General features: G+C 39.8%; 1 long non-coding RNA gene across 16 annotated transcripts in view; it reads left to right on the top strand.

Moving 5' to 3' along the window:
* Positions 1-2,965: 2,965 nt before the first annotated feature.
* The window catches only part of LOC140515338 (uncharacterized), a 107,919-nt gene continuing 89,656 nt past the window's right edge, over positions 2,966-21,228 (top strand). For 14 of the 16 annotated variants that reach the window (XR_011970976.1, XR_011970971.1, XR_011970967.1 and 11 more), the window contains exons 1-3: positions 2,966-4,584; positions 10,881-10,969; positions 17,310-17,398. This is a non-coding gene — a long non-coding RNA (uncharacterized lncRNA). Of the gene's footprint in view, positions 4,585-10,855; positions 10,970-17,284; positions 17,399-21,228 lie in introns of all 16 variants that reach the window. The other 2 variants (XR_011970969.1, XR_011970979.1) reach the window with 2 other exon arrangements.

The following is a 21,228-nucleotide window of genomic DNA, read 5'->3' as shown; positions in this document are numbered from 1 at the left end:
AGTGAAGAGACTGGAAAATAGGAGAAAATATTTAATATAGCTTAGGAAAAGTAAGTGACATGTAAAACAGAGCTGAGAGAGGTAATTCAAGAATCTGGGCACCACCTGAAAGCTATGGTTTAAAAGAGAGCCTTGGTATCCTATTTCAAGAAATCATAAATGGAAAATGGCCAAGTATCTTAGAACCAAAGAGGAGAGCTAAAATTGAGAGTCTCCTGGTCCCCCTGCTAAAGAAATCCTCAAATGAGAACTCCCAGTAATATTCTAGCCAAAATCCAGAGCTCCTAGGTCAAGGTACTGTACGCAGCCAGAAAGAAAGAATTCAAATACTCTGCAGCCACATTCAGAATCACACAAGATTGTACCGTATTACACTGCATAACTGTTGCCACCGCATAATTGTCACAGCCTGTTGTTGCTTATTTAGTGCAAAACTTGATTTATACCCTTTCGTTGTGTAATCACGTGGCATAATTCTGTTCACAAAAAAGTTTACAAAGGAGCAAGGTATTCCCCAGTGGCATATGGGTGCACATTTATCTCCCCCACATTGTGAGCTAGGAGCCCAGAGTTCTTAGCACACAGGCATTGTCAGTGTCTTTCCCAGAGCCAACCTGTGTGGTTTCTTTAGAGGGCTCCAGGACTAATGGTATTGTTACTCAACCCAGTGAAAAACTGAAGTGGCAGGGGAAGTGGTAGGCAGGTGAAGCCACCATGGTCAGGCACTTGAAATGGTAAGACTTGCATCTTCCCAATTTTAACCTATATTCATGAGTATTCCATACATTCTTATTCTTGCACCAAAGGCAGTTTGTACTAAATGATTTTTAGGTAACCCTGGTACAACTTTTTTTTCAAAACCTTTACATAATGGTTGCACCCCACTTTTCCGCAAAACATTTTGTCTGAAAATCTGTGACCGTCATGCACTGAAATATGGTATGTGGGACTGGAGAGCTTGGAATATGACTTTCCAGAAGGCACGGGAGCTAGGATTGCAACCATAGAGAGCCTACCCAGCCAAACTGAGTATAATCCTACAGGGGTAAAAATGGGTAATTAATGAAATAGAGAACCTTCAAGCATTCCTGAAGAAAAGACCAGAGCTGAATAACAAATTTGACATTCCATCAAAAGACTCAAGGGAAATATAAAAATGTCAACATGAGTGAGAGATCATAGCAATTGAACAAGTTTACACTGTTTAGATTCCCATGTGGGAAAATGATGCATGTAACCCCTAAGAACATAATCATCGTTATGGCACTTAGAAGGAGTCTACTAAGGCAGAGGGCATGGGTTTGGGTCTCTTATGTTAGTATAATCTCCAAAGAAGAAGGGTGGGAAAAACGTATGCACTGGGGGAAGGGGAAAGGGAGAGAAAGAATGGAGAAAGTTAACTTCCATAAAAGAGACTCTCAAGGAGAGTTTTTACAATGGAAGGAAAGTATGGGGCACAGAGTAGGCAATATTTGACCCTTACTCTTATCTGAACTGCTTGAATCTGAGAAGAGGGGGTGTGTGTGTGTGTGTGTGTGTGTGTGTGTGTGTGTGTGTGTGTATGTTTGCACACGCACACATACACGCGTACACCTACACACACACACACACACACACAAATTTGGGTAAGGAAACTAATTTATCAATCTCAACAATGAAGTAGGAGGGGAATGGGCTAAGAGAAAGTGGAGGTGGATACAATAAGAGGGAATGATGGTTAAGGGAGGCAGTGCTCAGAAACAAAACAGACTCTTATACTGTTACTTCATGTTCGGAGAAAATTCGCAGGAGAAAATAGAGAAGGATGAGTAGAAGAGTATAGAGGGAAATAGACAATTAACAATCCTAACTGTGAATGTGAATGGATGGCCTCACCCACAAAATGGTAGATGACAGGAAAATGGATTAGAAACCAGAGTCCAACAAGGTGTTGTTTACAAGGGAGATGGGAAATAGAGACACACACACACACACAGAGTTGAAACAAGGTGTTGGAGCAGAATCGGTTATGCTTCAGCAAAAGTAAAACTGGCATGAGTAGCAGTCATCTGAGGCAAAGGAAAAATACAAAGGCAGCTAATTAAAAGAGGTGTTCAGAGAAATTACATTTTTCCAAAAGGCACCACAGACGAGGAATTAATATCAATACTGAAAAATATATACATCAAATGGTATAGCATCCAAATTCTTGAAGGCTATAGCAGGGAATAGGCAGTAACAGTCTGATAGCAGGGCCTATCAATTTACCACCTGACAGACCTAGATAAATTTAATTTATTAAATATCAGAAAGAGAAGATAAGGAGATAAATAGAATTTTGCAACGTTAGATATGGTAGACTTCTGAAGAATGCTGGATGGCAATAAAAAGGAGGATAGCATTTTTTATCTGATCTGCATGGGAGCTACAAAATAATGACCTTGTGTTTGGGCATAGAAGCCTCAGAAAAACGGCCAAAAAGAAAAAATCTTGAAGACATCCCTTTGGGATCATAATGCAGTAAAATACATATAATAAAGGACTTTTGATGCATAGGTTAAAAGTTAGTTGGAAACCAAGTCATCTACTTTTACAGAATGAGTGGATCAAAGAAGTAAAGATAGCACCAATAATTTCATTAAAGAAAATAACAAAAATGAAATAACATACCACAATTTGTGGGATGCAGAATAGGCAATACTTGAGGGCAAATATACACCTGTAAATGCTTATATCCATAAAAGGAGGGAAGAAGAGATCAACAGATTGTATTCATGAATTATATTCAAATTGGTCTTAGCAGTTATTTAGCACCTCATCCTTTATTTACAATAATCACAAATCAGCAGCTGTCTTGTCAGATTAAGGCAGTGCAGTTAATTAGTTTTTTCAGAGGGCACATATATATATATGTGTATGTATATATATATATATATATATATATATGTCTCTCTATATATAATCTGTGTGTGTGTGTGTGTGTGTGTGTGTTTTAGACTTTCATCCCAATTTTTGGAATTTCTTAAATTTATAAATTGTTATAAGCAATGGCAATGCGAGGTTTTCAATTGTCTTGCAAATACACATTTTAGAATTTGTTAAACTTTCCAATTTTCTTTTTCACTTCTTTTTGAATTTGAGTGTATTAAATTATATCTCCGTATGAACAGGATACTTTCTTGAACACACAAATGTTATGTGTTGAATTTTTTGCCTGTTTCTTTTTCAATAGATCGTGATCCTTTATTGAAAACAATAGTGATGCCTACAGTAGCCTTAACCCTTCAAGACACAGCATGGGCTCTTTTTTGTTTTCACACATGTTTTCCTTTCAAAAAAAAATTTGGAACCAGAGTAGGCACTTGATATTCACCACTCCTGAAAGATGGTCCCTCAGGATGTATATTTTCAGATCACTATTTTACTGAAATAAATTATACTACATTTTATGTTGTACCTCATATACTAAATATATTTATGACAATTGGCTTCCCTTTATTTGTAATTCTGTATACACTGGAACTCTGAGCATAGAAAAAAGAGTCATTCCTTTCAGTTGCAACTAAAACCTCACATTCTGTAGGAATGCTTCCCCAGCCCCTTTTCATTCCAGTGCCTTCCTTCCTTTAATCATTTCACATTTATCCTGCATGTTGCTTTGTATACATATACTTGCATGCTGTGTGTCAGATGGAGGTGTAAGCTCTTTGGGGCAGGAATATCTTTTGTCTCTGTTTTGTATCCCTAGCTCTTAGCACAGTGCCTGACACGTAGTCAGTGCCTACTGACTATGTAAAGGTTGATCAATCGATTGGTTGTTCTCAGGACCATCCGAGGCCTTACAGTCTGTAATGGAAGAGCCTTCCAAGCCTTGCTACCTGCCTTCCCAGCCCTAACACTCTGTCCTCTCTGACCTCTCCCATGCCTGATATAACCCATGTTCACATCCCACAGACTCAGTCACTGTTTGTTCTCTGACCCTGACCACCTTCCAGATTCTGTGTCCTAAAGCCCCTCCCAAGCTGGATATTCTAGGTTGAAGGGTTCTACCTCCTTTGGTCTAAATTTGGTCGAAGCTCAGAAATTCCTTTTTAGATCTACATTTACTATCTCACATTCTGGCTTCTGTGTCAACTCCCAGTTTTGATGTTCAGAAACTCACTGCCATCCCAGTCCTGAAATTCTCCCTTCTCCTCTTTATCTATCCTATCATATATTTTCTTGAAATGTATATCCATGTCCATCAATCTTGTTCTAAAGCATCTGCCAGCTTTGCCATTTTATGTTCAAATTCTGCTCACTAAAGTGATAAGACTTTTTTCTCCTCTTCTGCTTTTCTATTCAGGTTTATCATGTTAAATTTCATGTCTGTTAAATAAGTACATGTTACAACATATTATTACGTCAAATCATGATAATACAGTGTTTAAATCTTTTAAAGTTGAACCTTTAAAAATGCATACTATATGCTAGCCTTATTTGTTTCAACAGATACTTCCCATTTATTTTGAGCCAGGTTGCACAGCGGATGGATCACTGGGCCTGGAGTCAGGAAGACCCAAGTTCAAATCTGACCTCAGACACTTCTTAGCTGAGTGACCCTGGGTAAGTCACTTAACCCTGTTTGCCTCAGTTTCCCTTTTGTCAAATAACTTAGAGCAGGAAATAGCAAACCACTGCCATATTCTTTGCCAATAACAGCACAAAGGGGTCCAGAAGAGTCAGACACCACTGAAAAATAGCAATATGTATCCTGCTAGCTCTGCCATTCTCTTGTCCCTCTCTGGCATCTCCAAGGCCCTCCCTCCTGTGTGCTGAGATCCTACTGAACCAGACACTGTCACTTTTCTGGCCCTGATCATCTTTGTGTGTTCCACATTCCCTGCCATCTTTGATGTTCTGGGTTGCATGGCACTATCCAGCTAGAACCCATGAATCCCAAATAGCCCCCAGTCTCTCATAGATGCTATGTTGGATGTGCCTTCTTCTGTGTTGTATCCTAGACACTATGTCACCTCTCAGTTTTGTTGCTCAGAGCCCAGACTCTGAATTCGCAGCCTGGAAATTCTCCACCCTAAGCTCTTTCTAAAACCCATTCCGGGATAGTGATTTCACGTTCAAAGGTCTTTTCTCTTCTGCTATTCTTCACATGTTTTTTCCTTTTCAGTTATGTAATTGTTTTTAGTATATTAAATCCTTGTATACCTTAGAAGCAGAGTTATTTAAAATCAGAAATTGCTTCCCTTGTGAATCATATGTACTTGGATTATTTTTTCTGTAAATACGGCCCATTCACTCACCATAACAATAACCTGTGAAACAACCATTCCTGTTAGAAAGACTGCCTTTGATTAAATTTTTGAAGGCCGTTATTTTTTTACATTTTTTTCATTTACATTCAGATTAGGCACAGTATATTCACAATTCCATGTTGGGGGGCAGAGTGAGGGTGGCAGACTGAATAATCACAACAGTCAAACCTCCCCCAAAACCTCCCGTACAAAGAGACCCCAGAAAACACTGAATAGATTTCTGGGTAGGAAAGTCAAGAAAAAGTCACATTAAGTCCCAAGGCAGATGAAGAAGATGGAAGAGAAGCGTGCCAACGCTGGAGTGTAGGTTGCCCTTGGTATGGCGGATGTGGCACCTGAGGGTGCTGTTGGGCAGGCAGCAGCAGTGCGGCGTAGCAGTGGTGATGGCAGCAGCGGCACCGGTGCCCAGGAAGGAAAGGGGATTACTAAGTAGATTCCTTTTCAATTCCTGGGCGCAGGGTCAGGTGCCAATTGTTAGCTCTGTCACTCATTACACAGTGCTGAGTCGCAGTTCCAAGGTGGAGAAGAGTGGTGGTAGTCATGAGGAAGCAGCTGCCCTACCTGAGTAAGGACCAGAGCCCAGGTCATAAGGACAATGACCGGACCTGTCATGGGATCACACCACTCTGAAGGCATCAAAAAGCTACAGATCCCTAGGTCTACTTGTGAAAGCAGAAGGACATAATAGACAGAAATTCGGCCCAGTCCTCCCCTCCAGAGGAGAGCAGAGCCCAACTCTAACATAAAATCCAAAGTGAAGATGGAGGCTAAGGAAATGAGCAAACAAAAAGAACCTGAGCATACAAAGCTACTATGGTGACAGGAAAGCTCAGCAGAAAAACTCAGAAGAAGACAATGTCTTGAAAACAAGAGTGATATAAGAAAAATTGAGGAAATGATTGAAGGATGAGCGAAAATTTATGAAAAGAGAATTAACAATCAAGAAGAGGAATCTCCCAAAAAAATACCAAAGAAAATAATTCCTTAGAAATCAGAATTGGCCTACTGGTAAAAAAAAAAAAAAAATGGAAAACCTCCATGAAGAAAACAACACCTTAGAAATGATAATTGGACAATTGGGAACTAATGACTCCATGAGACATCAAAAAATAGTAGAAACAAAGTGAAGAGACTGGAAAATAGGAGAAAATATTTAATATAGCTTAGGAAAAGTAAGTGACATGTAAAACAGAGCTGAGAGAGGTAATTCAAGAATCTGGGCACCACCTGAAAGCTATGGTTTAAAAGAGAGCCTTGGTATCCTATTTCAAGAAATCATAAATGGAAAATGGCCAAGTATCTTAGAACCAAAGAGGAGAGCTAAAATTGAGAGTCTCCTGGTCCCCCTGCTAAAGAAATCCTCAAATGAGAACTCCCAGTAATATTCTAGCCAAAATCCAGAGCTCCTAGGTCAAGGTACTGTACGCAGCCAGAAAGAAAGAATTCAAATACTCTGCAGCCACATTCAGAATCACACAAGATTGTACCGTATTACACTGCATAACTGTTGCCACCGCATAATTGTCACAGCCTGTTGTTGCTTATTTAGTGCAAAACTTGATTTATACCCTTTCGTTGTGTAATCACGTGGCATAATTCTGTTCACAAAAAAGTTTACAAAGGAGCAAGGTATTCCCCAGTGGCATATGGGTGCACATTTATCTCCCCCACATTGTGAGCTAGGAGCCTAGAGTTCTTAGCACACAGGCATTGTCAGTGTCTTTCCCAGAGCCAACCTGTGTGGTTTCTTTAGAGGGCTCCAGGACTAATGGTATTGTTACTCAACCCAGTGAAAAACTGAAGTGGCAGGGGAAGTGGTAGGCAGGTGAAGCCACCATGGTCAGGCACTTGAAATGGTAAGACTTGCATCTTCCCAATTTTAACCTATATTCATGAGTATTCCATACATTCTTATTCTTGCACCAAAGGCAGTTTGTACTAAATGATTTTTAGGTAACCCTGGTACAACTTTTTTTTCAAAACCTTTACATAATGGTTGCACCCCACTTTTCCGCAAAACATTTTGTCTGAAAATCTGTGACCGTCATGCACTGAAATATGGTATGTGGGACTGGAGAGCTTGGAATATGACTTTCCAGAAGGCACGGGAGCTAGGATTGCAACCATAGAGAGCCTACCCAGCCAAACTGAGTATAATCCTACAGGGGTAAAAATGGGTAATTAATGAAATAGAGAACCTTCAAGCATTCCTGAAGAAAAGACCAGAGCTGAATAACAAATTTGACATTCCATCAAAAGACTCAAGGGAAATATAAAAATGTCAACATGAGTGAGAGATCATAGCAATTGAACAAGTTTACACTGTTTAGATTCCCATGTGGGAAAATGATGCATGTAACCCCTAAGAACATAATCATCGTTATGGCACTTAGAAGGAGTCTACTAAGGCAGAGGGCATGGGTTTGGGTCTCTTATGTTAGTATAATCTCCAAAGAAGAAGGGTGGGAAAAACGTATGCACTGGGGGAAGGGGAAAGGGAGAGAAAGAATGGAGAAAGTTAACTTCCATAAAAGAGACTCTCAAGGAGAGTTTTTACAATGGAAGGAAAGTATGGGGCACAGAGTAGGCAATATTTGACCCTTACTCTTATCTGAACTGCTTGAATCTGAGAAGAGGGTGTGTGTGTGTGTGTGTGTGTGTGTGTATGTTTGCACATGCACACATACACGCGTACACCTACACACACACACACACACACACAAATTTGGGTAAGGAAACTAATTTATCAATCTCAACAATGAAGTAGGAGGGGAATGGGCTAAGAGAAAGTGGAGGTGGATACAATAAGAGGGAATGATGGTTAAGGGAGGCAGTGCTCAGAAACAAAACAGACTCTTATACTGTTACTTCATGTTCGGAGAAAATTCGCAGGAGAAAATAGAGAAGGATGAGTAGAAGAGTATAGAGGGAAATAGACAATTAACAATCCTAACTGTGAATGTGAATGGATGGCCTCACCCACAAAATGGTAGATGACAGGAAAATGGATGAGAAACCAGAGTCCAACAAGGTGTTGTTCACAAGGGAGATGGGAAATAGAGACACACACACACACACAGAGTTGAAACAAGGTGTTGGAGCAGAATCGGTTATGCTTCAGCAAAAGTAAAACTGGCATGAGTAGCAGTCATCTGAGGCAAAGGAAAAATACAAAGGCAGCTAATTAAAAGAGGTGTTCAGAGAAATTACATTTTTCCAAAAGGCACCACAGACGAGGAATTAATATCAATACTGAAAAATATATACATCAAATGGTATAGCATCCAAATTCTTGAAGGCTATAGCAGGGAATAGGCAGTAACAGTCTGATAGCAGGGCCTATCAATTTACCACCTGACAGACCTAGATAAATTTAATTTATTAAATATCAGAAAGAGAAGATAAGGAGATAAATAGAATTTTGCAACGTTAGATATGGTAGACTTCTGAAGAATGCTGGATGGCAATAAAAAGGAGGATAGCATTTTTTATCTGATCTGCATGGGAGCTACAAAATAATGACCTTGTGTTTGGGCATAGAAGCCTCAGAAAAACGGCCAAAAAGAAAAAATCTTGAAGACATCCCTTTGGGATCATAATGCAGTAAAATACATATAATAAAGGACTTTTGATGCATAGGTTAAAAGTTAGTTGGAAACCAAGTCATCTACTTTTACAGAATGAGTGGATCAAAGAAGTAAAGATAGCACCAATAATTTCATTAAAGAAAATGACAAAAATGAAATAACATACCACAATTTGTGGGATGCAGAATAGGCAATACTTGAGGGCAAATATACACCTGTAAATGCTTATATCCATAAAAGGAGGGAAGAAGAGATCAACAGATTGTATTCATGAATTATATTCAAATTGGTCTTAGCAGTTATTTAGCACCTCATCCTTTATTTACAATAATCACAAATCAGCAGCTGTCTTGTCAGATTAAGGCAGTGCAGTTAATTAGTTTTTTCAGAGGGCACATATATATATATGTGTATGTATATATATATATATATATATATAAGTCTCTCTATATATAATCTGTGTGTGTGTGTGTGTGTTTTAGACTTTCATCCCAATTTTTGGAATTTCTTAAATTTATAAATTGTTATAAGCAATGGCAATGCGAGGTTTTCAATTGTCTTGCAAATACACATTTTAGAATTTGTTAAACTTTCCAATTTTCTTTTTCACTTCTTTTTGAATTTGAGTGTATTAAATTATATCTCCGTATGAACAGGATACTTTCTTGAACACACAAATGTTATGTGTTGAATTTTTTGCCTGTTTCTTTTTCAATAGATCGTGATCCTTTATTGAAAACAATAGTGATGCCTACAGTAGCCTTAACCCTTCAAGACACAGCATGGGCTCTTTTTTGTTTTCACACATGTTTTCCTTTCAAAAAAAAATTTGGAACCAGAGTAGGCACTTGATATTCACCACTCCTGAAAGATGGTCCCTCAGGATGTATATTTTCAGATCACTATTTTACTGAAATAAATTATACTACATTTTATGTTGTACCTCATATACTAAATATATTTATGACAATTGGCTTCCCTTTATTTGTAATTCTGTATACACTGGAACTCTGAGCATAGAAAAAAGAGTCATTCCTTTCAGTTGCAACTAAAACCTCACATTCTGTAGGAATGCTTCCCCAGCCCCTTTTCATTCCAGTGCCTTCCTTCCTTTAATCATTTCACATTTATCCTGTATGTTGCTTTGTATACATATACTTGCATGCTGTGTGTCAGATGGAGGTGTAAGCTCTTTGGGGCAGGAATATCTTTTGTCTCTGTTTTGTATCCCTAGCTCTTAGCACAGTGCCTGACACGTAGTCAGTGCCTACTGACTATGTAAAGGTTGATCAATCGATTGGTTGTTCTCAGGACCATCCGAGGCCTTACAGTCTGTAATGGAAGAGCCTTCCAAGCCTTGCTACCTGCCTTCCCAGCCCTAACACTCTGTCCTCTCTGACCTCTCCCATGCCTGATATAACCCATGTTCACATCCCACAGACTCAGTCACTGTTTGTTCTCTGACCCTGACCACCTTCCAGATTCTGTGTCCTAAAGCCCCTCCCAAGCTGGATATTCTAGGTTGAAGGGTTCTACCTCCTTTGGTCTAAATTTGGTCGAAGCTCAGAAATTCCTTTTTAGATCTACATTTACTATCTCACATTCTGGCTTCTGTGTCAACTCCCAGTTTTGATGTTCAGAAACTCACTGCCATCCCAGTCCTGAAATTCTCCCTTCTCCTCTTTATCTATCCTATCATATATTTTCTTGAAATGTATATCCATGTCCATCAATCTTGTTCTAAAGCATCTGCCAGCTTTGCCATTTTATGTTCAAATTCTGCTCACTAAAGTGATAAGACTTTTTTCTCCTCTTCTGCTTTTCTATTCAGGTTTATCATGTTAAATTTCATGTCTGTTAAATAAGTACATGTTACAACATATTATTACGTCAAATCATGATAATACAGTGTTTAAATCTTTTAAAGTTGAACCTTTAAAAATGCATACTATATGCTAGCCTTATTTGTTTCAACAGATACTTCCCATTTATTTTGAGCCAGGTTGCACAGCGGATGGATCACTGGGCCTGGAGTCAGGAAGACCCAAGTTCAAATCTGACCTCAGACACTTCTTAGCTGAGTGACCCTGGGTAAGTCACTTAACCCTGTTTGCCTCAGTTTCCCTTTTGTCAAATAACTTAGAGCAGGAAATAGCAAACCACTGCCATATTCTTTGCCAATAACAGCACAAAGGGGTCCAGAAGAGTCAGACACCACTGAAAAATAGCAATATGTATCCTGCTAGCTCTGCCATTCTCTTGTCCCTCTCTGGCATCTCCAAGGCCCTCCCTCCTGTGTGCTGAGATCCTACTGAACCAGACACTGTCACTTTTCTGGCCCTGATCATCTTTGTGTGTTCCACATTCCCTGCCATCTTTGATGTTCTGGGTTGCATGGCACTATCCAGCTAGAACCCATGAATCCCAAATAGCCCCCAGTCTCTCATAGATGCTATGTTGGATGTGCCTTCTTCTGTGTTGTATCCTAGACACTATGTCACCTCTCAGTTTTGTTGCTCAGAGCCCAGACTCTGAATTCGCAGCCTGGAAATTCTCCACCCTAAGCTCTTTCTAAAACCCATTCCGGGATAGTGATTTCACGTTCAAAGGTCTTTTCTCTTCTGCTATTCTTCACATGTTTTTTCCTTTTCAGTTATGTAATTGTTTTTAGTATATTAAATCCTTGTATACCTTAGAAGCAGAGTTATTTAAAATCAGAAATTGCTTCCCTTGTGAATCATATGTACTTGCATTATTTTTTCTGTAAATACGGCCCATTCACTCACCATAACAATAACCTGTGAAACAACCATTCCTGTTAGAAAGACTGCCTTTGATTAAAGTTTTGAAGGCCGTTATTTTTTTACATTTTTTTCATTTACATTCAGATTAGGCACAGTATATTCACAATTCCATGTTGGGGGGCAGAGTGAGGGTGGCAGACTGAATAATCACAACAGTCAAACCTCCCCCAAAACCTCCCGTACAAAGAGACCCCAGAAAACACTGAATAGATTTCTGGGTAGGAAAGTCAAGAAAAAGTCACATTAAGTCCCAAGGCAGATGAAGAAGATGGAAGAGAAGCGTGCCAACGCTGGAGTGTAGGTTGCCCTTGGTATGGCGGATGTGGCACCTGAGGGTGCTGTTGGGCAGGCAGCAGCAGTGCGGCGTAGCAGTGGTGATGGCAGCAGCGGCACCGGTGCCCAGGAAGGAAAGGGGATTACTAAGTAGATTCCTTTTCAATTCCTGGGCGCAGGGTCAGGTGCCAATTGTTAGCTCTGTCACTCATTACACAGTGCTGAGTCGCAGTTCCAAGGTGGAGAAGAGTGGTGGTAGTCATGAGGAAGCAGCTGCCCTACCTGAGTAAGGACCAGAGCCCAGGTCATAAGGACAGTGACCGGACCTGTCATGGGATCACACCACTCTGAAGGCATCAAAAAGCTACAGATCCCTAGGTCTACTTGTGAAAGCAGAAGGACATAATAGACAGAAATTCAGCCCAGTCCTCCCCTCCAGAGGAGAGCAGAGCCCAGCTCTAACATAAAATCCAAAGTGAAGATGGAGGCTAAGGAAATGAGCAAACAAAAAGAACCTGAGCATACAAAGCTACTATGGTGACAGGAAAGCTCAGCAGAAAAACTCAGAAGAAGACAATGTCTTGAAAACAAGAGTGATATAAGAAAAATTGAGGAAATGATTGAAGGATGAGCGAAAATTTATGAAAAGAGAATTAACAATCAAGAAGAGGAATCTCCCAAAAAAATACCAAAGAAAATAATTCCTTAGAAATCAGAATTGGCCTACTGGTAAAAAAAAAAAAAAAATGGAAAACCTCCATGAAGAAAACAACACCTTAGAAATGATAATTGGACAATTGGGCACTATTGACTCCATGAGACATCAAAAAATAGTAGAAACAAAGTGAAGAGACTGGAAAATAGGAGAAAATATTTAATATAGCTTAGGAAAAGTAAGTGACATGTAAAACAGAGCTGAGAGAGGTAATTCAAGAATCTGGGCACCACCTGAAAGCTATGGTTTAAAAGAGAGCCTTGGTATCCTATTTCAAGAAATCATAAATGGAAAATGGCCAAGTATCTTAGAACCAAAGAGGAGAGCTAAAATTGAGAGTCTCCTGGTCCCCCTGCTAAAGAAATCCTCAAATGAGAACTCCCAGTAATATTCTAGCCAAAATCCAGAGCTCCTAGGTCAAGGTACTGTACGCAGCCAGAAAGAAAGAATTCAAATACTCTGCAGCCACATTCAGAATCACACAAGATTGTACCGTATTACACTGCATAACTGTTGCCACCGCATAATTGTCACAGCCTGTTGTTGCTTATTTAGTGCAAAACTTGATTTATACCCTTTCGTTGTGTAATCACGTGGCATAATTCTGTTCACAAAAAAGTTTACAAAGGAGCAAGGTATTCCCCAGTGGCATATGGGTGCACATTTATCTCCCCCACATTGTGAGCTAGGAGCCTAGAGTTCTTAGCACACAGGCATTGTCAGTGTCTTTCCCAGAGCCAACCTGTGTGGTTTCTTTAGAGGGCTCCAGGACTAATGGTATTGTTACTCAACCCAGTGAAAAACTGAAGTGGCAGGGGAAGTGGTAGGCAGGTGAAGCCACCATGGTCAGGCACTTGAAATGGTAAGACTTGCATCTTCCCAATTTTAACCTATATTCATGAGTATTCCATACATTCTTATTCTTGCACCAAAGGCAGTTTGTACTAAATGATTTTTAGGTAACCCTGGTACAACTTTTTTTTCAAAACCTTTACATAATGGTTGCACCCCACTTTTCCGCAAAACATTTTGTCTGAAAATCTGTGACCGTCATGCACTGAAATATGGTATGTGGGACTGGAGAGCTTGGAATATGACTTTCCAGAAGGCACGGGAGCTAGGATTGCAACCATAGAGAGCCTACCCAGCCAAACTGAGTATAATCCTACAGGGGTAAAAATGGGTAATTAATGAAATAGAGAACCTTCAAGCATTCCTGAAGAAAAGACCAGAGCTGAATAACAAATTTGACATTCCATCAAAAGACTCAAGGGAAATATAAAAATGTCAACATGAGTGAGAGATCATAGCAATTGAACAAGTTTACACTGTTTAGATTCCCATGTGGGAAAATGATGCATGTAACCCCTAAGAACATAATCATCGTTATGGCACTTAGAAGGAGTCTACTAAGGCAGAGGGCATGGGTTTGGGTCTCTTATGTTAGTATAATCTCCAAAGAAGAAGGGTGGGAAAAACGTATGCACTGGGGGAAGGGGAAAGGGAGAGAAAGAATGGAGAAAGTTAACTTCCATAAAAGAGACTCTCAAGGAGAGTTTTTACAATGGAAGGAAAGTATGGGGCACAGAGTAGGCAATATTTGACCCTTACTCTTATCTGAACTGCTTGAATCTGAGAAGAGGGTGTGTGTGTGTGTGTGTGTGTGTGTGTGTGTGTGTGTGTGTGTGTGTGTGTGTGTGTGTGTATATGTTTGCACACACACACATACACGCGTACACCTACACACACACACATACACACACACAAATTTGGGTCAGGAAACTAATTTATCAATCTCAACAATGAAGTAGGAGGGGAATGGGCTAAGAGAAAGTGGAGGTGGATACAATAAGAGGGAATGATGGTTAAGGGAGGCAGTGCTCAGAAACAAAACAGACTCTTATACTGTTACTTCATGTTCGGAGAAAATTCGCAGGAGAAAATAGAGAAGGATGAGTAGAAGAGTATAGAGGGAAATAGACAATTAACAATCCTAACTGTGAATGTGAATGGATGGCCTCACCCACAAAATGGTAGATGACAGGAAAATGGATGAGAAACCAGAGTCCAACAAGGTGTTGTTTACAAGGGAGATGGGAAATAGAGACACACACACACACACAGAGTTGAAACAAGGTGTTGGAGCAGAATCGGTTATGCTTCAGCAAAAGTAAAACTGGCATGAGTAGCAGTCATCTGAGGCAAAGGAAAAATACAAAGGCAGCTAATTAAAAGAGGTGTTCAGAGAAATTACATTTTTCCAAAAGGCACCACAGACGAGGAATTAATATCAATACTGAAAAATATATACATCAAATGGTATAGCATCCAAATTCTTGAAGGCTATAGCAGGGAATAGGCAGTAACAGTCTGATAGCAGGGCCTATCAATTTACCACCTGACAGACCTAGATAAATTTAATTTATTAAATATCAGAAAGAGAAGATAAGGAGATAAATAGAATTTTGCAACGTTAGATATGGTAGACTTCTGAAGAATGCTGGATGGCAATAAAAAGGAGGATAGCATTTTTTATCTGATCTGCATGGGAGCTACAAAATAATGACCTTGTGTTTGGGCATAGAAGCCTCAGAAAAACGGCCAAAAAGAAAAAATCTTGAAGACATCCCTTTGGGATCATAATGCAGTAAAATACATATAATAAAGGACTTTTGATGCATAGGTTAAAAGTTAGTTGGAAACCAAGTCATCTACTTTTACAGAATGAGTGGATCAAAGAAGTAAAGATAGCACCAATAATTTCATTAAAGAAAATGACAAAAATGAAATAACATACCACAATTTGTGGGATGCAGAATAGGCAATACTTGAGGGCAAATATACACCTGTAAATGCTTATATCCATAAAAGGAGGGAAGAAGAGATCAACAGATTGTATTCATGAATTATATTCAAATTGGTCTTAGCAGTTATTTAGCACCTCATCCTTTATTTACAATAATCACAAATCAGCAGCTGTCTTGTCAGATTAAGGCAGTGCAGTTAATTAGTTTTTTCAGAGGGCACATATATATATATGTGTATGTATATATATATATATATATATATATAAGTCTCTCTATATATAATCTGTGTGTGTGTGTGTGTGTGTGTTTTAGACTTTCATCCCAATTTTTGGAATTTCTTAAATTTATAAATTGTTATAAGCAATGGCAATGCGAGGTTTTCAATTGTCTTGCAAATACACATTTTAGAATTTGTTAAACTTTCCAATTTTCTTTTTCACTTCTTTTTGAATTTGAGTGTATTAAATTATATCTCCGTATGAACAGGATACTTTCTTGAACACACAAATGTTATGTTTTGAATTTTTTGCCTGTTTCTTTTTCAATAGATCGTGATCCTTTATTGAAAACAATAGTGATGCCTACAGTAGCCTTAACCCTTCAAGACACAGCATGGGCTCTTTTTTGTTTTCACACATGTTTTCCTTTCAAAAAAAAATTTGGAACCAGAGTAGGCACTTGATATTCACCACTCCTGAAAGATGGTCCCTCAGGATGTATATTTTCAGATCACTATTTTACTGAAATAAATTATACTACATTTTATGTTGTACCTCATATACTAAATATATTTATGACAATTGGCTTCCCTTTATTTGTAATTCTGTATACACTGGAACTCTGAGCATAGAAAAAAGAGTCATTCCTTTCAGTTGCAACTAAAACCTCACATTCTGTAGGAATGCTTCCCCAGCCCCTTTTCATTCCAGTGCCTTCCTTCCTTTAATCATTTCACATTTATCCTGTATGTTGCTTTGTATACATATACTTGCATGCTGTGTGTCAGATGGAGGTGTAAGCTCTTTGGGGCAGGAATATCTTTTGTCTCTGTTTTGTATCCCTAGCTCTTAGCACAGTGCCTGACACGTAGTCATTGCCTACTGACTATGTAAAGGTTGATCAATCGATTGGTTGTTCTCAGGACCATCCGAGGCCTTACAGTCTGTAATGGAAGAGCCTTCCAAGCCTTGCTACCTGCCTTCCCAGCCCTAACACTCTGTCCTCTCTGACCTCTCCCATGCCTGATATAACCCATGTTCACATCCCACAGACTCAGTCACTGTTTGTTCTCTGACCCTGACCACCTTCCAGATTCTGTGTCCTAAAGCCCCTCCCAAGCTGGATATTCTAGGTTGAAGGGTTCTACCTCCTTTGGTCTAAATTTGGTCGAAGCTCAGAAATTCCTTTTTAGATCTACATTTACTATCTCACATTCTGGCTTCTGTGTCAACTCCCAGTTTTGATGTTCAGAAACTCACTGCCATCCCAGTCCTGAAATTCTCCCTTCTCCTCTTTATCTATCCTATCATATATTTTCTTGAAATGTATATCCATGTCCATCAATCTTGTTCTAAAGCATCTGCCAGCTTTGCCATTTTATGTTCAAATTCTGCTCACTAAAGTGATAAGACTTTTTTCTCCTCTTCTGCTTTTCTATTCAGGTTTATCATGTTAAATTTCATGTCTGTTAAATAAGTACATGTTACAACATATTATTACGTCAAATCATGATAATACAGTGTTTAAATCTTTTAAAGTTGAACCTTTAAAAATGCATACTATATGCTAGCCTTATTTGTTTCAACAGATACTTCCCATTTATTTTGAGCCAGGTTGCACAGCGGATGGATCACTGGGCCTGGAGTCAGGAAGACCCAAGTTCAAATCTGACCTCAGACACTTCTTAGCTGAGTGACCCTGGGTAAGTCACTTAACCCTGTTTGCCTCAGTTTCCCTTTTGTCAAATAACTTAGAGCAGGAAATAGCAAACCACTGCCATATTCTTTGCCAATAACAGCACAAAGGGGTCCAGAAGAGTCAGACACCACTGAAAAATAGCAATATGTATCCTGCTAGCTCTGCCATTCTCTTGTCCCTCTCTGGCATCTCCAAGGCCCTCCCTCCTGTGTGCTGAGATCCTACTGAACCAGACACTGTCACTTTTCTGGCCCTGATCATCTTTGTGTGTTCCACATTCCCTGCCATCTTTGATGTTCTGGGTTGCATGGCACTATCCAGCTAGAACCCATGAATCCCAAATAGCCCCCAGTCTCTCATAGATGCTATGTTGGATGTGCCTTCTTCTGTGTTGTATCCTAGACACTATGTCACCTCTCAGTTTTGTTGCTCAGAGCCCAGACTCTGAATTCGCAGCCTGGAAATTCTCCACCCTAAGCTCTTTCTAAAACCCATTCCGGGATAGTGATTTCACGTTCAAAGGTCTTTTCTCTTCTGCTATTCTTCACATGTTTTTTCCTTTTCAGTTATGTAATTGTTTTTAGTATATTAAATCCTTGTATACCTTAGAAGCAGAGTTATTTAAAATCAGAAATTGCTTCCCTTGTGAATCATATGTACTTGCATTATTTTTTCTGTAAATACGGCCCATTCACTCACCATAACAATAACCTGTGAAACAACCATTCCTGTTAGAAAGACTGCCTTTGATTAAAGTTTTGAAGGCCGTTATTTTTTTACATTTTTTTCATTTACATTCAGATTAGGCACAGTATATTCACAATTCCATGTTGGGGGGCAGAGTGAGGGTGGCAGACTGAATAATCACAACAGTCAAACCTCCCCCAAAACCTCCCGTACAAAGAGACCCCAGAAAACACTGAATAGATTTCTGGGTAGGAAAGTCAAGAAAAAGTCACATTAAGTCCCAAGGCAGATGAAGAAGATGGAAGAGAAGCGTGCCAACGCTGGAGTGTAGGTTGCCCTTGGTATGGCGGATGTGGCACCTGAGGGTGCTGTTGGGCAGGCAGCAGCAGTGCGGCGTAGCAGTGGTGATGGCAGCAGCGGCACCGGTGCCCAGGAAGGAAAGGGGATTACTAAGTAGATTCCTTTTCAATTCCTGGGCGCAGGGTCAGGTGCCAATTGTTAGCTCTGTCACTCATTACACAGTGCTGAGTCGCAGTTCCAAGGTGGAGAAGAGTGGTGGTAGTCATGAGGAAGCAGCTGCCCTACCTGAGTAAGGACCAGAGCCCAGGTCATAAGGACAGTGACCGGACCTGTCATGGGATCACACCACTCTGAAGGCATCAAAAAGCTACAGATCCCTAGGTCTACTTGTGAAAGCAGAAGGACATAATAGACAGAAATTCAGCCCAGTCCTCCCCTCCAGAGGAGAGCAGAGCCCAGCTCTAACATAAAATCCAAAGTGAAGATGGAGGCTAAGGAAATGAGCAAACAAAAAGAACCTGAGCATACAAAGCTACTATGGTGACAGGAAAGCTCAGCAGAAAAACTCAGAAGAAGACAATGTCTTGAAAACAAGAGTGATATAAGAAAAATTGAGGAAATGATTGAAGGATGAGCGAAAATTTATGAAAAGAGAATTAACAATCAAGAAGAGGAATCTCCCAAAAAAATACCAAAGAAAATAATTCCTTAGAAATCAGAATTGGCCTACTGGTAAAAAAAAAAAAAAATGGAAAACCTCCATGAAGAAAACAACACCTTAGAAATGATAATTGGACAATTGGGCACTATTGACTCCATGAGACATCAAAAAATAGTAGAAACAAAGTGAAGAGACTGGAAAATAGGAGAAAATATTTAATATAGCTTAGGAAAAGTAAGTGACATGTAAAACAGAGCTGAGAGAGGTAATTCAAGAATCTGGGCACCACCTGAAAGCTATGGTTTAAAAGAGAGCCTTGGTATCCTATTTCAAGAAATCATGAATGGAAAATGGCCAAGTATCTTAGAACCAAAGAGGAGAGCTAAAATTGAGAGTCTCCTGGTCCCCCTGCTAAAGAAATCCTCAAATGAGAACTCCCAGTAATATTCTAGCCAAAATCCAGAGCTCCTAGGTCAAGGTACTGTACGCAGCCAGAAAGAAAGAATTCAAATACTCTGCAGCCACATTCAGAATCACACAAGATTGTACCGTATTACACTGCATAACTGTTGCCACCGCATAATTGTCACAGCCTGTTGTTGCTTATTTAGTGCAAAACTTGATTTATACCCTTTCGTTGTGTAATCACGTGGCATAATTCTGTTCACAAAAAAGTTTACAAAGGAGCAAGGAATTCCCCAGTGGCATATGGGTGCACATTTATCTCCCCCACATTGTGAGCTAGGAGCCTAGAGTTCTTAGCACACAGGCATTGTCAGTGTCTTTCCCAGAGCCAACCTGTGTGGTTTCTTTAGAGGGCTCCAGGACTAATGGTATTGTTACTCAACCCAGTGAAAAACTGAAGTGGCAGGGGAAGTGGTAGGCAGGTGAAGCCACCATGGTCAGGCACTTGAAATGGTAAGACTTGCATCTTCCCAATTTTAACCTATATTCATGAGTATTCCATACATTCTTATTCTTGCACCAAAGGCAGTTTGTACTAAATGATTTTTAGGTAACCCTGGTACAACTTTTTTTTCAAAACCTTTACATAATGGTTGCACCCCACTTTTCCGCAAAACATTTTGTCTGAAAATCTGTGACCGTCATGCACTGAAATATGGTATGTGGGACTGGAGAGCTTGGAATATGACTTTCCAGAAGGCACGGGAGCTAGGATTGCAACCATAGAGAGCCTACCCAGCCAAACTGAGTATAATCCTACAGGGGTAAAAATGGGTAATTAATGAAATAGAGAACCTTCAAGCATTCCTGAAGAAAAGACCAGAGCTGAATAACAAATTTGACATTCCATCAAAAGACTCAAGGGAAATATAAAAATGTCAACATGAGTGAGAGATCATAGCAATTGAACAAGTTTACACTGTTTAGATTCCCATGTGGGAAAATGATGCATGTAACCCCTAAGAACATAATCATCGTTATGGCACTTAGAAGGAGTCTACTAAGGCAGAGGGCATGGGTTTGGGTCTCTTATGTTAGTATAATCTCCAAAGAAGAAGGGTGGGAAAAACGTATGCACTGGGGGAAGGGGAAAGGGAGAGAAAGAATGGAGAAAGTTAACTTCCATAAAAGAGACTCTCAAGGAGAGTTTTTACAATGGAAGGAAAGTATGGGGCACAGAGTAGGCAATATTTGACCCTTACTCTTATCTGAACTGCTTGAATCTGAGAAGAGGGTGTGTGTGTGTGTGTGTGTGTGTGTGTGTGTGTGTGTGTGTGTGTGTGTGTGTGTATGTTTGCACATGCACACATACACGCGTACACGTACACACACACACACACAAATTTGGGTCAGGAAACTAATTTATCAATCTCAACAATGAAGTAGGAGGGGAATGGGCTAAGAGAAAGTGGAGGTGGATACAATAAGAGGGAATGATGGTTAAGGGAGGCAGTGCTCAGAAACAAAACAGACTCTTATACTGTTACTTCATGTTCGGAGAAAATTCGCAGGAGAAAATAGAGAAGGATGAGTAGAAGAGTATAGAGGGAAATAGACAATTAACAATCCTAACTGTGAATGTGAATGGATGGCCTCACCCACAAAATGGTAGATGACAGGAAAATGGATGAGAAACCAGAGTCCAACAAGGTGTTGTTTACAAGGGAGATGGGAAATAGAGACACACACACACACACAGAGTTGAAACAAGGTGTTGGAGC

This window comes from Notamacropus eugenii, chromosome X, assembly GCF_028372415.1.
Source record: "Notamacropus eugenii isolate mMacEug1 chromosome X, mMacEug1.pri_v2, whole genome shotgun sequence".
In the NCBI taxonomy this organism is placed as follows: domain Eukaryota; kingdom Metazoa; phylum Chordata; class Mammalia; order Diprotodontia; family Macropodidae; genus Notamacropus; species Notamacropus eugenii.
This window is presented reverse-complemented; position numbering and strand designations above follow the sequence as displayed.